At 38.9% G+C, this 15,933-nt stretch overlaps 1 long non-coding RNA gene across 1 annotated transcript in view; it reads left to right on the top strand.

Annotated features, from left to right (window-relative positions):
* LOC132661576 (uncharacterized) overlaps window positions 1-14,846 on the top strand; it is a 38,165-nt gene extending 23,319 nt beyond the window's left edge. The window contains exons 2-4 of the long non-coding RNA XR_009602290.3: window positions 10,482-10,620; window positions 12,392-12,485; window positions 13,927-14,846. This is a non-coding gene — a long non-coding RNA (uncharacterized LOC132661576). The remainder of the gene's footprint in view (window positions 1-10,481; window positions 10,621-12,391; window positions 12,486-13,926) is intronic.
* The last annotated feature ends 1,087 nt before the right edge of the window (window positions 14,847-15,933 follow it).

The following is a 15,933-nucleotide window of genomic DNA, read 5'->3' as shown; positions in this document are numbered from 1 at the left end:
TTGGAGAGCTGTTGGAGTTTTAAATGGAGTGGGGAGGAAAGCTTTGCTAAGAAGATGAAATTTGGGCAAAGACTTAACGGAGGTGAGGTAGGGAGGCTTCAGGCTATTTGGCTAAAGAACTTACCAAGTGGAAGAAATGGAAAGTATAAGGTCACTCAGGTGGAAGAGAACCTTGAGAGTTCCCAGAATAGCATGGAGACTGGTGGGCCTGGAGTAGAGCAGGTGCAGGAAGCACATAGGAGAAGAGATTGTAGGGCAGCTGAGGAGGTTTAGGATGAGTGGCAGGGGTGGGAGAGCTTTGAAAGGACCTTTTACGCCATTGTAAACACTGACTTTTACTCCAAGATGGGAAGCTGTTGGAGAATCTGATCTGATGTGTCTTTCAAAGGGTCATCCTGGCTGCTGTGATACTAGTGGTGATTAAGGTAGGAAGTGAGAAAATCAGGAAATGATGACAGTAGGACAGGTGGCTCAGACCATGACTTGCAGGGAGGAGGTAAGAGAGGTAGAAGACATCTAAATAGATTTGAAGGTAGAACTCATGGGATTTGCTATCAGATTATGAATTATGGGGAGAGTCAAAAATTACCCCAAGTTGTTTGATCTGAGCAACTGAGAGGTTGGATGGAGTTGCTGACATTGAGAAGGGGACACCTACAAGAGAGGTTTTGTGGTGGTGAAGGGGAAGATGATGTATCTGCCTTCATCCATCATATATCCATGCCCTGTTTTACATATGAGATCAAAACTCAGAGAGGGTAAGTAATTTGCTGAAGTTCTCATAGCTAATATGTGCTGATATTGGGTTAGAAGCCAACATTTTAGACATCCAACCCCCTACTTTCCCTACCCAACCAAGCTCTTTTGATATATTATCACATTTAATCCTCCCAACAACTTATCCCCATTTTTAATTAAAAAAAAAAAAACAAAAAACAAAAACCTGAAGTTCAGGGAGTTTAAATAACTGGCTTGTCATGTTAAGAGAGAGAGCAGAGATTCAAATTTGGTTTCTGTTTCCCAAACCTATATTATTCCCATGAAACCATCCTCCAAATTCTCTATACCTTATAGGATGATTAAGATTAAGTGTATGTAAAGTATACAGCATATGCAATGTTTGGCACACAGTATGTTCTAAATAAATGATAGCTGTTACTGATTGATGTAGATTTCATCTGTATGTACTGTGTTCTCCCCTAAATTTATTAAAATACAGAGCTTAAATGAATTTTTCTCACTCACAACAGAAAAATCTATCAATATTTATTGAGTGAATCACATTGGGTGCAATTGAGTATATTATAAACAACATTCCGTGGACACTTCCACAATGCATATTGGTGTTTCCAAGCAGAAGAGGCATAAAAGTAGGTGCATATGTGACTGCAGAAAATGCATAAAGCTGTCAGGGTGCCTTTTGGTAGAAAAGATCAAGAGTCTTGCATAAGAGGCTTCTACTCTGTTGCATAGGATGCTTTGTCTATTCTTCGCTCCCTGACAGCTCTTGCCTGTTATTACCCTGTGATGAATTCTGCACTGAACCATCTGGAGAGTTGACATTGGAATCATTTGTTCCCTTCTCTGAAATGGGGTGATGGATTCATTAATTATTGTCTTGCATTCAAATTAAATCTGATGCATCCAAATGCCAGGTCTGAGTATTTTTCTAACACACAGAGTTTTCCATAAAAATTTTTTAAAAATCCGTAGAAATAGATGCTTGTCTGAGAAAAGAAGGGAGGTCTCAAATAAATAACCTAAGCTTCCATTAAAAGAAAAACTAGGGGTGCCTGGGTGGCTCAGTTGGCTAAACATCTGACTCTTGGTTTTGGCTCAGGTCATGATCCCAGAGTTATGGGATCAAGCCCCACATTGGGCTTTGTGCTGGGAATGGAGTCTGCTTAAGATTCTCACTCTCTCCCTCTGCCTCTCTCTCTCACTAGCATGCTCTGTCTCTCTCTCAAAAAAAAAAACAAAACTAATTTTTAAAAAAATAAAAACTGGAAAAATAGGAGTAAAATAAACCCAAAGCAAGTATAAAGAAGGAAACAATAAAGATAACAGTAGAGATCAATGGAATGAAAAGAGAAAACAATGGAGAAAATCAGTAAAAACAAAAGCTGATTGTTTGAGATTAATAATATTGATAAGCCTTTAGCAATACTGACAAAGAAAAAAGAGATAAGCCATAAATTACCAATATTAGGAATGAAAGAGGGGATATCACTATAAATCCCATAGACATTAAAAAGATATTAATTGAAAACAGATTGAAATAGAATAATTCCTTGTAAACAACACACTACCCAAACTCACCCAAGATGTAATAGATAACGCAATAATTCTGTAACAAAGAAATGGAATTTGCAGTTAAAAGTTTCCAAAAAAGCAATCTCTAGGCACAGATGGTTGCATTGGCAAATTCTACCAAATATTTAAAGAAGAATTAACACTTATTCTACACAATCTCTTCCAGAAATTAGAAGAGGAAAGGGCATTCCCAATTCATGAAGCCAGCATTCCCCAAATACCAAACCAAGACAAAGATAGCACTAGAAAAATAAAACAAAACAAAAAAACCACTATAAGCCAAATATGGCTCATGACCAGAAATATAATAAAACTCAATAAAATATTAAGGAGTTGAATATTTCAATATGTAAATAATAATAATAATAATGTACCATGACCAAGTGGAGATTGTAGTGGGAATGTGAGATTGGTACAATACTGGAAAATCAGTAAATGGAATCCATCATATTAACAATGTAAAAAAATAAAAAAGATCACATAATGATATCAATTGTTGCAGAAAAAGTATTTGGCAAAATTCAACATTGATTCATGAGAAAGACTCTTAACAAACTTGGAATCGAAAATTTTCCTAACCCAGTAAAGGATATCTGTAAGACACGTAGCTAACATCATATTTAATGGTGAAAGACTGAATGCTTTTTTCATAAATTTGGGAAAAAGGCAGGGATATCCACTTTCACCACTCAACATTGTATTGGATTTTCCAGCTTGTATAATACAGTAAGACAAAGAAATAAAAAGCAAACATATTTTCAGATGCCATGATTATCTATGCAGAAAATCTCAAGGAATCCATGACAGAGCTTTTAAACTAGTAAGTTTAATGAGGTTGCAGGATACAAGGCCAACATACAAGAACCAAATGTATTTCTTTATACTAGCAATGAACAAAATTTTAAAAATTACATTAGCTCCAAATAAATAATTAGGTATAAATCTAAAAATACATGAACAGAGTCTGTATGCTGAAACTACAAAAATAAATGACAAGTAATAAAATAAATTTAAAAAGACCTAAATAAGTGAAAAGATGTACTGTTTTATGATTTGAAAGGATCAGCATAGCAAAGATGTAACTCTCCCCAAATTGATCTGCAGATCAAATCTCATCATTATTTTTATAGACACACATAAGCTGATTTTAAAATTTATATGGAGGTGCACCTGGGTGGCTCAGTCAGTTGCGTGTCTGACTCTTGATTTCAGCCAGCCAATGTGGGGCTCGATCCCATGACCCTAGGATCTGACCTGAGCCAAAATCAGGAGTAAGACACTCAACCAACTGAGCCTGCTTAAGATTCTCTCTCTCTTTCTCCCTCTGCCACTCTCCTCTGCTCTCTCTCTAAAAAAATAAAAATAGTTTTAAAAAATAATAAATAAAATGTATGACATTTTAAAGAGAAAAATCGGCAGAAAAATCTTTGTGACCTGGAGTTAGACAAAGAGTTGTGATACTAAAAGCACAATCCATAAAAGATTGGTGAATTCTATTTGAGCAAAATGAAAAACTTTTGCTCTATCAAAAGGCACTATTTTGAGAAAGAAAAGACAAGCTACAGACTGGGAGAAAATATTTGCGAATTACATACCCAAAAAAGGGTGTGTATCTAGAATATAAAAAGGACTCTTCATAATTCAACTGTAAGAAAACTACCCATTTTTTCAAAAAAAAACCCACTGTGTTTATGAATTGGGAGGCTCAGCATAGCAAAAATTTAATTCTCAAATTTCTGTATAGATTTAACTCAATTCAAATAAAAATTCCAACAGATGTCTGAAGGTATATAAAAGTTAATTCTAAAATTTATACGGGAGAACAAAGGAACTAAAATCTCCCAAACAATTTCTACAAAAGGATGGCAAATATGCGTATAAAAAAAGTTCATTAGCCATTTGGGAAATGTGGATTAAAACCACAATGAGATACTATGGCACATCTATCAGAGTGGGTAAAATTAAAAAAATATATATTGATCGGTACTGGTGAAGATGTAAAGCAACTGAAACTCAATACATTGTTGGTAGCAAGGAAAATAGCTACTCCAGATACCAGTTTGGTGGTTTCTTACAAAGTTAAACATATATATAGCATATGACCCAGCAATCCCATTCCTAGGTAATTTGCCCTAGAGAAATGTGAACTTACATTCACATAAAAATCTGTCCATGAATATTTATAGAAGTCCTATTCATCATCACCAAGAACTGGAAACACCCAAATGTCCTTCAAAGGGTGAATATATAAACAAACAATGTTGCATCTGTACAACAAAATACTATTCAGGGGTGCCTGGTTGGCTCAGGTGATTAAGCATCTGACCCTTGATTTCGGTTCAGGTCATGATCGTGACCTGGTTCATGAGTTTGAGCCCCACATCGGGCTCTGCACTAGCAGTGTGGAGCCTGCTTGGGATTCTCTCTCTCTCTCTCTCTCTCTCTCTCTCCCCCTCCCCTGCTGTCTCTCTCTCTCTCAAAATAAATAAATAGCCATTTAAAAAAAAATACTATTCAGCAATAAAAGGAATGAATTATTTGTACACAAAATAATTTGGATTGATCTAAAAGTCATTATACCTGCTTAAAGAAGCTGTTTTCAAGAGTTTACCTACTATATAATTTTATTCATATGCCATTCTATAAAAAACAGAACTATAGTGACAAGGAAAAGGTCAGTTATTTCCAGGGCTAAGGAGTAAGGAAAGTGACTCACTACAAAGGGATAACATAAGGAAAATGTTTTGGAGCAAAATATGGAACTGTTTTATACTTTTATTGTGGAGGTAAGTAGTTACATAGATCTATACATGTGTTAAAACTCATAGAACTGTATACAAAAAAGCAATTATATATGTTAATTTAAAAATAAAGTAAAATAATTACTTGAGGAATTTTTAGTGTGAAGGATTTAAGGAGTGGGAACTTGAAATAAGGTTTTCTGGGTTGCATTTGTTTCTTTGGTTGCATTTATTTCCTAGATTGCCTATATTCATCTGTCACCTACAGAAAAAGGAGAAAAAGAGAACATGGTGATGGAGGACATGATTAGGTTATATGCATGTACATGTATTTTTTTAATGTTTATTTTTGAGAGAGAGAGAGCTGTCAGCACAGAGCCTGACCTGGGGCTCTAAATCACGAACCATGAGATCATGAGCAGAGCCAAAATTAAGAGTTGGATGCTTAACTGGCTGAGCCACCCAGGCACCCCTATATGCATGTACATATTAATGAAATTGGAATATATCTTTTGGATGAAATATAATGATTTAGTTCTGTATATATTGGCCTTAATGTATTTGTGGGATATTTCTGGTTTAGATGTTTGTTACATGCACATGTGAAATGCAAGAGGGAATGGAGGGTGAGAAATTCTGTTTAGGAAATTAGGGGTTTAGATGAGATCACTCAGGGAGAATGCATAGATTGAGACAAGGACTGAGGATAGAGCCCAGGGACACTAATATTTACAGGAAAATATGAGAAAAAACTCATGAAGAGGATTAGCAGGAGAAATAAGGCACTAGTGGAGAGAAATGGGTCATGCAGGCCAAGAGAGTTCAGTAAGAAAGGAAGAGGTGGAAATCCCCATGGCATGGCAAGTAGAAGACAGGGTTTGAAAAGACATTGTGTTTGGCCACTGGGAGGTCACTGGTGATTTTGCAGAAGCCCTTTTAGGGTTGTGGTGGGGGCAAGAGCCAGAGGGATCTAGTTGTAGGAGTAAATGAGAAGAACAAAAGTACTTTCACAAAGCTTTAGCTTATCTGGATTTGGATTCTTTATATATATATATTTGTGTTTTTTTTTTTTTAATTTATTTTTAAGAGAGAGAGACAGAATACGAACAGGGGAGGGGCAAAGAGAGGGAGACACAGAATTTGAAGCAGGCTCCAGGCTCTGAGCTGTCAGCACAGAGCCCAATGTGAGGCTTGAACGTGAGATCATGGCCTGAGCTGAAATTGGATGCTTAACCGGCTGAGCCATCCAGGTGCCCCTGGATTTGGATTATTGAGTAAGGTTTTGGTGTGAAGATTATTCTCACGTCAAATCACTAAGCCAAGGTGAATCAGAATTTCAATGAAGTTTTTCATTTCTGGCAAAACTTGAAGCCGATTAGTAGTTATGTGTGTTTAGGGTTTTGATGCACCTTTTTTGTTGCAAGACTCAAAATTAGTAAGTCGTTTCAGCCCTGCTAATTGAGCAGTGTTGCGGACAATGGAAGCTATAAATACTGTGCAAGGAATAAGAACTGAGTTGATTTAGCCTGGCCTCTTCATTTGAAAGATTATGGAAACTGAGGCTCAGAAATGAAGTCACTTGACCAAGGTTATGCTTAATCTGCTTCCCATATTTTGCTGGTTCCCAAATCCTCCTGTTAACGTAAACCTATTGACCACCACAAGTAGAGTACACATATAGCAAATACTCACAACCTCATATCTGGTCCCTTTCTAAATGCATTTGTGTAGCTGGTGAACCAGAAATTATGGGAAAAGGGGAATTACCTTCCCTGGTGGTAAATGGGCTGCCAATACATCATGCAGAGGGTATGACTATGGTCTTGAGAGATGTGTAGACTTGGTATAAACAGAAAGAGAGGTATAAAGAAACAGACTGCCTTTTTTTAAAATGTTTACTTTTGAGAGAGAGAGAGAGAATGAGCTGGGGAGGGGCAGAAAGAGAAGGGGACAGAGGATCTGAATGAAGCAGGCTCTGTGCTGACAGCAGAGAGCCCAATGCGGGGCTTGAAGTCACAAACTGTGAGACCATGGCTTGAGCCAAATTCAGACATTCAATCGCTCAACCAACTGAGTCACCCAGGCACCCCTGGACTGCCTTTGAAAACAAAACAAGGCCTGGGCACCTGGGTGGCTCGGTTAAGCGTCTAACTTTAGCTCAGGTCATAATCTTGTGGTCTGTGAGTTGGAGCCCCATGTCAGGCTCTGTGCTGACAGCTCAGATCCTGGAGCCTGCTTCGGATTCTGTGTCTCCTTCTCTTTCTGCCTCTACCCTGCTTGCACTCTCTCTCTCAAAAATAAATAAATGTTTTTAAAAAATTGAAAACAAAACAAGGCCTCTGTGGCAGAAAAACATTGGGGTGAGCAGATACCTCTGAACAGATACTTTATTATCCTCTGACCTGGACACTATCCTTCTACAATTCTCTAATAAAACTCTGCAAGTTTCTGTCGTTTACTCTAGTGAAAGAGATTGTTCCCTTGCCATAATTCCAGATGGTGTTTGGGGAGAACAGGAAGTAGGATAATTTGGCTGGAGTTTGGCTGGAAGATAAATTAGAGGGGAGAATGGATGGCCTTCAAGACTAAGTTTAGGAACATAATCAAGAAGCATGGGGGGGGTCTTTAAGTTAGATGATGTATCTCTGCTTGAATTCACTTAGTTACCTACCTGTGGTATAACCTTAAATAAGTTCCTTGACCTCTCTAAGTCTCAATTCCCTCACCTGAAAAATAGGTAATATGTGAGTGCTGAAGAGAATACATATGCACTTCCTGTAGTGCCAGGCTTAGTAAATGAACTGTTTAATAAATGCTAGATTTTACTTTTATTGTTAATTAGATTAGGAGTATAGCTCTATTCTTTAGGAAATGGTTAAAGACGATACAAGCCAACATTTTTGGACACAAATAGTTCCTGTCATTTGTAAATTGATCTTTATGTGGTTTCAGATGATATGGCCAGGCCCCTCAGTGGGAATTGTAGAGATATTTACAGTTGAATGCAGAGGCCTGAGCTCAACTGGGGTAACTGATGAGACAATACTAAAGATATAAATGGAGAGGCACATTATACTGGGAGACTGGGGGGCAGGGCACGGGCATTGTCAAGTGGCATCAATGTCCACAGCAGACTAGGTCAGTGGGAGGAGGGGAGACTGGAAGGCAGAAAGGACAGGGAGAAAGCAGTTACAGAAGCAAAAGTGTCTTAGACTCAGGGAGCAGCATGAGTAAGCCGCTGATTGAATTTCTCTACGATGATGAGGGGATTATAATGTTCTGAGAGATGACTTAAGCTTAGAAAAAGGAAGTAGTAGGATCTCTCATTTTCCTGCCCCTGAGAATTTATGATGTTGGAGGCTGTGCTTCCAGTGCTTTTTATTCATCCATCCCTTTTTAAAAAATTGCTAGATAAAAATGTCAAAATAAAGCTGAAAAATGCCTACCTCATTTGTTTGTTGGAGATTTACTTGTGGACTCCATAGTCAGGAAGGGCGTGACAGGGCAAGGAGTGCACATTATATTCCTTGTATCAATTGTTGCTGTAACTTAGATATTTAGTGTACGTGCACTTAGAAATGCACATGAACAGAAAATATTCTATAAAACTCATTTGTGAGGAATCATGGTTGCAACTCTCAAAAAAGTTTCTGTTCCAGTCATTACTTTTTTTTTTTTTTAATTGTTTATGGGATTGTAATTCAGTTACCTCTTCCCTGGAAGTAAAATTCCTGGGTAGACCCAGAAGCTCACTAACGAGTCCCAGTGGTCTGCAGCCCCGGCTGGACTGTAAAATCAGCTACAGAACTTAAAAAAAAAAAAAAAAAATGTATGTGCCTGGCCTGGGCTCCACTCCAGAGCACTTAAATTAGACTATCCAGAAGTAATTTCCTTTCATTTACTCCAAAGGAATCTAAGATTTTAAAAAATAGAGTTGGCACAACATTTCTAGCTTTTATAATGAAATTCTTGGCTAAGCCGTGACCCCACTGCCAGGCCAATATTATATTTTTGCTGGGCTGCCACAGGGTTAGTATTAAAGGTTTATTAAAATGTATATTTAAGATATAATGCTAATATGGGGGCACCTGGGTGTCTGTCAGTTAAGCGTCTGACTTCAGGTTAGGCCATGATCTTGTAGTCTGTGAGTTCAAGCCCGGCATCAGGCTCTGTGCTGACAGCTCAGAGCTTGGAGCCTGCTTCGGATTCTGTGTTTCCCTCTTTCTCTCTGCCCTCCCCTGTTTATGGTTTGTCTCTCTGTCTCTCAAAAATAAACATTAAATAAAATGCTAATATGTCTTTAGAACAGATTAATACCTGTATTTAAAGATTTCACTTTCTTCTCTCCCTCTCCCAAGATATTTATTTACACATACTCAAGCTTCCCTTATGTTATTCTACATAAGGTAGAATAACATTATCTAGAATAGATATACATACATTAAGTTACCATAACGTTTATATGAACTTAAAGGCATATTAGTTTTGTGTGTGTGTGTGTGTGTGTGTGTGTGTGTGTGTGTGTGTGTGTATAATGTACTATGAGTCTATATGCATACCTTACATATTATTCTATTACTCATCAGGAATTTCTGGCTCCCCACAGAAAATGACTCTGTATTTTGTGATCAATGGAAGGATAAAAGATTTGCATATTTAAACTGTATTCAGTACATAGTCTATGAATAAAAATGCCATAAGTTAAAATAATGCCTTTGGTATTTGCATAATATCTTCATTACTGTTGAACAAAAACTGATCACCACATTCATTTTGTGGAGATAAGTTTTATAAATGTGATGAATGAGATATTTTTTCTTTAGTCCTTAAAATGACAATGTAAAGAAATGAGATCTCTCTTCCCTGGAGATGAGACTACCCCAGGGGTATAATATTTCCAGAATGGATACCAGAGAAGGGGTGAGAAGCTGCCATATCTCATTTCCAATGAGGCCGCAAGAGAAAAGGATTGTAGCAAGAGGATGTGGTTAGGCTTTAAAATGCCTTTCTTGTGAGGTAGTATGGAAGGAATGGGCCATTAAAGGAGTTGGTGTATTCTCTTTCTCTCTTTCTCTCTCCCACCCTCCCTTTCTCTCTCTTTGACATTTCAAAAGGGCAACCAGTTATCTGAAATTAATTAAATCAATCTATTCCATAGCCCATTCTAAAAAGACGTGTCTTCTTCCTACCCTCAATAATCTTCTGGTGAGGTGGTAGATGGGTCTAGGGAGCCATTCTTATATCACCATGACCCCAGTGCCTCTCTTCTTCTCCCAACACCTGCTGGGTGGACCAAGGATAGGAATTGTAACTGCAGGGAACCAGTAAGAAACATCAGAGACACCATGTGGCCTGGCCTTAAAATATGAGCTGGACCTATCCTATTTCCTTTCTCAAGAAATCACTAGACAATATGCATTTTAACAGTGGGAGCGGAAGTTGAAAAGCAGCCATGAAATAGAGAAGGACGGTGACCAGTCATTAGCTTAAAAAGTAGCAGGCAAGTGAGTGACCAGAAGAAGCTGTGGTGGAAGACAGAAGATTGTCTGGATTCAGGAGAGAGAAAGTGAGTAAAATGTTCATATGACTAATGAGGGAGCTATGTAAATTGGTGATGGGTTTTCAGACTGGGGTCAAGAACCCTAGCCTTTCTTTTTTGAAGAAGCCTGAGTCTCCATATCAACTGGATGATTGTGGACACAAGGAACAGAAAATTCAAATGAAAGCAATTTATTTATTTATGTTTTTTCTTAAAGAATGGTGCTGTAGGGTTTTTTTTTTAAGGTTTACTTATTTATTTTGAGAGAGAGAGAGAGAGAGAGAGAGAGAGAGAGCATGTGAGTGAGCAAGGAAGGGGCATAGGGAGAGAGAAAGAGAATCCCAAGCAGGTTCCGTGATACCTAAGGCTTGCTGCTCAGGAGGTACCCTGAAGTCTCCTCTGTCATCCTGGAGTTTCCTGGGTCTGTTTGTTATGTTGAAGCCCCTGCTTCCCAGATTTCTTGTTTTCACTTTTCTTGGTTTATTCCCTTGTTTTGGTGGACTAAATTCTGCAGTCCCTTTCTGAGAAGGGGTACATGGGAAACAAATTTTTTGAGACATTGATAGTTGAAAACATCTTAATTTTAAAAAAAAAATTTTTTTAACATTTATTCATTTATGAGAGACATATAGCGTGAGGAGAGAGAGAAGGAGACACAGAATTGAAGCAGGCTCCAGGCCCTGAGCTGTCAGAACAGAGCCGGATATGGGGCTTGAACTCATGAACGGTGAGACCATGACCTGAGCCAAAGTCGGACACTTAATCGACTGAGCCACCCAGACGCCCCGAAAACATCTTAATTTTATCCTAATATTTGATAGTTTCGCTGAGTATAGATTATAGTTTGGAAGTAATTTTCACTCAGAGGTTTGAAGGCAACTTCCCAGCTTCCTGTATTACTGTAGAGAAGTCAAGTGTCATTCTGATTCTTGATCCTTAGTATGTAATTGAGGTTTTCCTCACCTTTATAATAGACTCTCTTTGTCTCCAGTGTTTTGAAATTTCATAATGATGTGCCTTGGTGTGAACCCCCCTTTTTTTTATTATCGTTTGGCACTCAGTAAAACCCTTCAGTCTGGAAACTTATGACCTTAAGTCATAAAATGAAAAAAATTCTTGCATTAATATCTACCCCTATAGGTTTTCTTTCTCTTTTCTAAAAAATTGATTACTTGGATGTTGGATCTTTTTTGCTCTATTGCCCCCCCATCTATTATTATTTTTTTAACTTTTTTCTCTATTTTTAGGAAGATTTCCTCAGCTTTGTCATCTAACCCTTTTATTGAAACTTTTCATCTGTCTTATTTTTAACTTTCAAGAGATCTTTCCTGTCCTTTGACTGTCTTCCGTACCTCTTTGGTAAAAATGAAACAAAAAAGGCAAACAAACAAACAAAAACCCATCTTGTTCTTATTTTACAGATGAAAAATGTACTCTTATCTCTCTGAGGACATCAGTGATAGTTCTTTGAAATTTTTTCTCCCTGTATCAGAGCTGTGTCTTCCAAATTGATTTTCTATATTCTATACAGAATTCTATATTCTATATAGAATTCTATATTCTATATTTCTATATTCTGTCTGGACTCTGCCCTTCATGTCAGAGCCTTCCTCAAATGTCTGATGATCCTTTGCAGCCTAATCTTAATGAAGAAAGGACCACTCAAAAGCTAACTGGAAACACTTTACACAGTGTGGGCATTGTCAACTGTCACCTGCACTGCCTTGTGATCAGGCTGGGTAGACTTACTGGAGCAAACCTTGATAACATGATCATTGATTTTTTTTTTCCCCCTTAGTTGAACAGATTACCCAAAGAAGAATCCTCCAGTCTCCTGCCTAAAGGGAATAATCCTGAGTGCCAGCATTTTGGGAACCCAACTTATGGAAGAGGTCTGAGGATCTTAATGTGCAGTGTGTGGAATTTTACTCAGTCTCCTTGTTTTCAGTATGCCAACCTATCCTCAGCTTTGCTCAGTGTTCCTAAAGCAAGAGATCCCCTGATTCCTTCTGCAATGTGACTTCTTAGTGTGGGGAGAGGAAATTACTGCATGTGCAGAGGGGGGCTGTAAGTCTCTTTCCGTGCCCACCCCCGCCCCCCACTTCAACAGATTTTTAAAAATCCTTTTGTGTTCAGCCTGGTCTTTACCCTGTGACTAGAATTTCCTCTTTCTGATACTTTGGGGTATTCTTGTGAAATTTTTTTTTTCTTTCAACTTTCTGCACTGATGGCTTAGGATTCAGCATTCTTGGGTCTGCTAAGTCAGTTCTTACATTTAAAAATTTTAGCTTTAAAAATTTTGTTCGTCTTCTTTCCTCTCTTAGTTTCTTTGTTCTTACAGACTATGCCTTAAAGGAATTTTCATTTACTGTCTTTTTATTGGGGATTTGGAAAGGGCCAGTGGGGAATACATGTATCTAATCTGCCAACTTTATTGTGAAGCCCTTTGGACTTCTCTTTTTAATACTAAAGACATTTTCCCAGAAGCTTTCCCACTAGACTTACTACATGGGGCTACATGTGAATGCCTAAACCAATCACTGGCAAGGGGAATGAGGTCACTTTGGCTTAGAAAAACTGCAATTCACTTCTGGCAGTGAGGGGGGCTCCTTCTCTGAACACAGGACCATACAGAGGGTGGACAACTACAGAGTGATATTCAAAATATTCAACATCAGATAAAGCATAGCACCAAGTAATCAGAATGGACACATTGCCCCAAAGACCAAATAAAGCCTTAGGAATACCAAGTGAAATCTGATTCTACTAGCAAGGAAAAATATGGGAAAGGAATTGTGTTGGCCTCCAATGGTGGCTGCAAAAACCTTGGTTCCTAGCACCTAAACAGCAAACATAGAAAATAAAGTGGAGGATTGCCTTGGAGAAAGGACAAAATCACTTCATACGGACCATTTCAGCCTATAAATTTTCACTCAAAACAGAATTTCTCCATTTAATAATATTTTCTTAAAGCAGCCTACCAATCTGAACTGAACACCATCACAGGAAGCCCAAGTACATATAAATTTACAGAACGAAGGCCACTTTCCAATTCTGGCACAACAGAAGGCTGTATATAAAAGGTTGCTTGAGTACTTTAAGACTGAACCTTGGGAGAAAGGTTCTGCCTCACTGGTATTTACAACTAATTGGCTTTATCTCACTTGCCAGCTCTTGATTGATGATGGCTGTGTTGAGCATTGGCCTGAGTAGAACTCTGAGTTCAGGCTGGGATCAGCTGGAAAGAGCGCTGTGCTCCTTTAGCCATGTGCATGGAGGTATTGGCACAGGGAGTGCCAGCACATGAGCTGTGTATTTTCTCTCTCCTTTCAGGTATTTCCCACATGGGCCAAGGCTCCATGGAATCACCCAGGCTAGAGCCTTCCAGGTTCTAAACTGTACCTAAGAGATGGGGACAACCTTTCTTCTCAGATGACATTCTCTGTCAACCAAGAGGAACATCCTGGAGGAAGAGTTCTCAGGGATTTTGCTAACATCAGGGTCAAAAAGAGAAGGAAGTTTTGTTGAACTTCACCTTTGAGAAGAAAGCTAGAAGACGGAGGCGCAAGATTGTTTCAGTTACTCTGAAATGAACTGCAGATGGGAGAAATATAAAATATTGCCACAGCTCTGGGACTGGTAACACCAAGTTCGCTATTTTGGCTTCTCAGAGGTAGTTAGCAGTCAAACAATTTGTGTGTTTCGGTCATCAAATACAATCATGGGTAGGGACAGCACCCAGCCTTGGAGCAACATGATTCCAACGGATTGAGTGAATGGCAGGGTTGTAGGTTGTCATGTACAATGGTCAAGAAAGAATTCATGAGACATTGTACGCTGCAACGTCGTAGGTTTAAGTAGCCCAGGGCAGAAAGAGTTGCACTTTTGCTGTATATCTGCTTAGTGCTTAAGGGGGAGGGGATGTGCAGGGAGTATTAGATCGTATCTGTCTTCTAATTTCTACTGGTAAAAACTACTTTCATAAAGTTTCTCTGGTGCTTATTATTCAGCTTGATATTAACTATTGTTGAGATATACAGGAAGTCATGAGACCCTCTAAGAACATAGCAACGAGGGGCACCTGGGTGACTCAGTAGGTGAAACGTCCAACTCTTGGTTTCAGCTCAGGTCATGATCTCACAGCTTCATGGGTTTGAGCCCCACATCGGGCTCTGTGCTGACTGTTTGGAGCCTGCTTGGGATTCTCTCTTTCTCTTTCTCTCTGCCCCTACCCCACTTGCACTATCTCTGTGTCTCTCAAAATAAATAAATAAACTTAAAAAAAAAAAAAAAGAATGTAGTAATCATATTTTGTCTGTATTTGGTCCTTATCAGAACTACACAGGCCATAGGTCAGCCTTCTGGGCTAAAGGTGAACATTTTTCTGTGTCTACCCATGGTCAGTGGCAGTCATCACAGGAGAGGAAAGCAAGTTGAATCTCTGGCACCTATTGTGAAGAGGAAAAGAGCATGTGAGGAACAGCCTGAGAGGGAGCTTTGGGCTGAGCACTAGAAAGGTCCTTGTGGAGGTTTCCAAATACAGCACCTTCTACTCTTCAAAGCACTCTTCACTGTTTTCTCCTAGAATTCTTTGACTGCTCTTTGGGTTAGGTACAGGTGACACTTCTAGCTGTTTTCCTAACACGTCAGTTAATTTTCAGAGACGATAAAGTAACCCAAAATACACAGCTAAATAGAGGTTGATTGAGGACTAGAAACAAGTTGCCCTGACCTACAGACCAGGGCTTTCTTATGCCATGATGCCACTGGAACATAAAATGGCATTTTCTGGTCTGGAGGACGCCTCAGAGTATACTAAGCAAAGGTGAAAGTGGGGATAAGGAAGAGTGTTCCAGGCAGAAGGAATAGCACTTGCAAGGCCCTGAGGAAGAAGAGGAAAAGGTGCTCCCTGAGAACCAAAAGCAGGCCAGTAAGGCTGGAGCAAAGAAAGCCACACGGAAGTTGTTGTGAGATGAAGCTAAATGTGTAGCAGGGCAGATCCTGAAGGGCATCGAGGGCTTGTTTTCTAGTTCTTCAGCTAGATCTGCAGGTTCCTTCCTAAATAGCATCAGCACTCTCTCTTCTTTGGACTTTTGTTACCCCAAATGGCACCAACCTTTGAACCCCTGGTGGTGGGGGTCGGGGAGGAGATGGGTGTCGTAAATCCATGAATCTGCATGCTAATCTCAGTCTGAATAAAAACGTGTTTTGCATGTTTATGTACTAGTATTTTCCAAATGAATATAGATGTTGTTGTGATGAATGAGACTCCAATTCAATTCAAAGTACTCCTGAATTCCTAGAAGCTATTGGCTATTATATAAGTAAATAGCCCCACTG

Source organism: Panthera onca, chromosome D1 (genome assembly GCF_046562875.1).
Source record: "Panthera onca isolate mPanOnc1 chromosome D1, mPanOnc1 haplotype 2, whole genome shotgun sequence".
NCBI classification, from domain to species: Eukaryota; Metazoa; Chordata; class Mammalia; order Carnivora; family Felidae; genus Panthera; species Panthera onca.
This window is presented reverse-complemented; position numbering and strand designations above follow the sequence as displayed.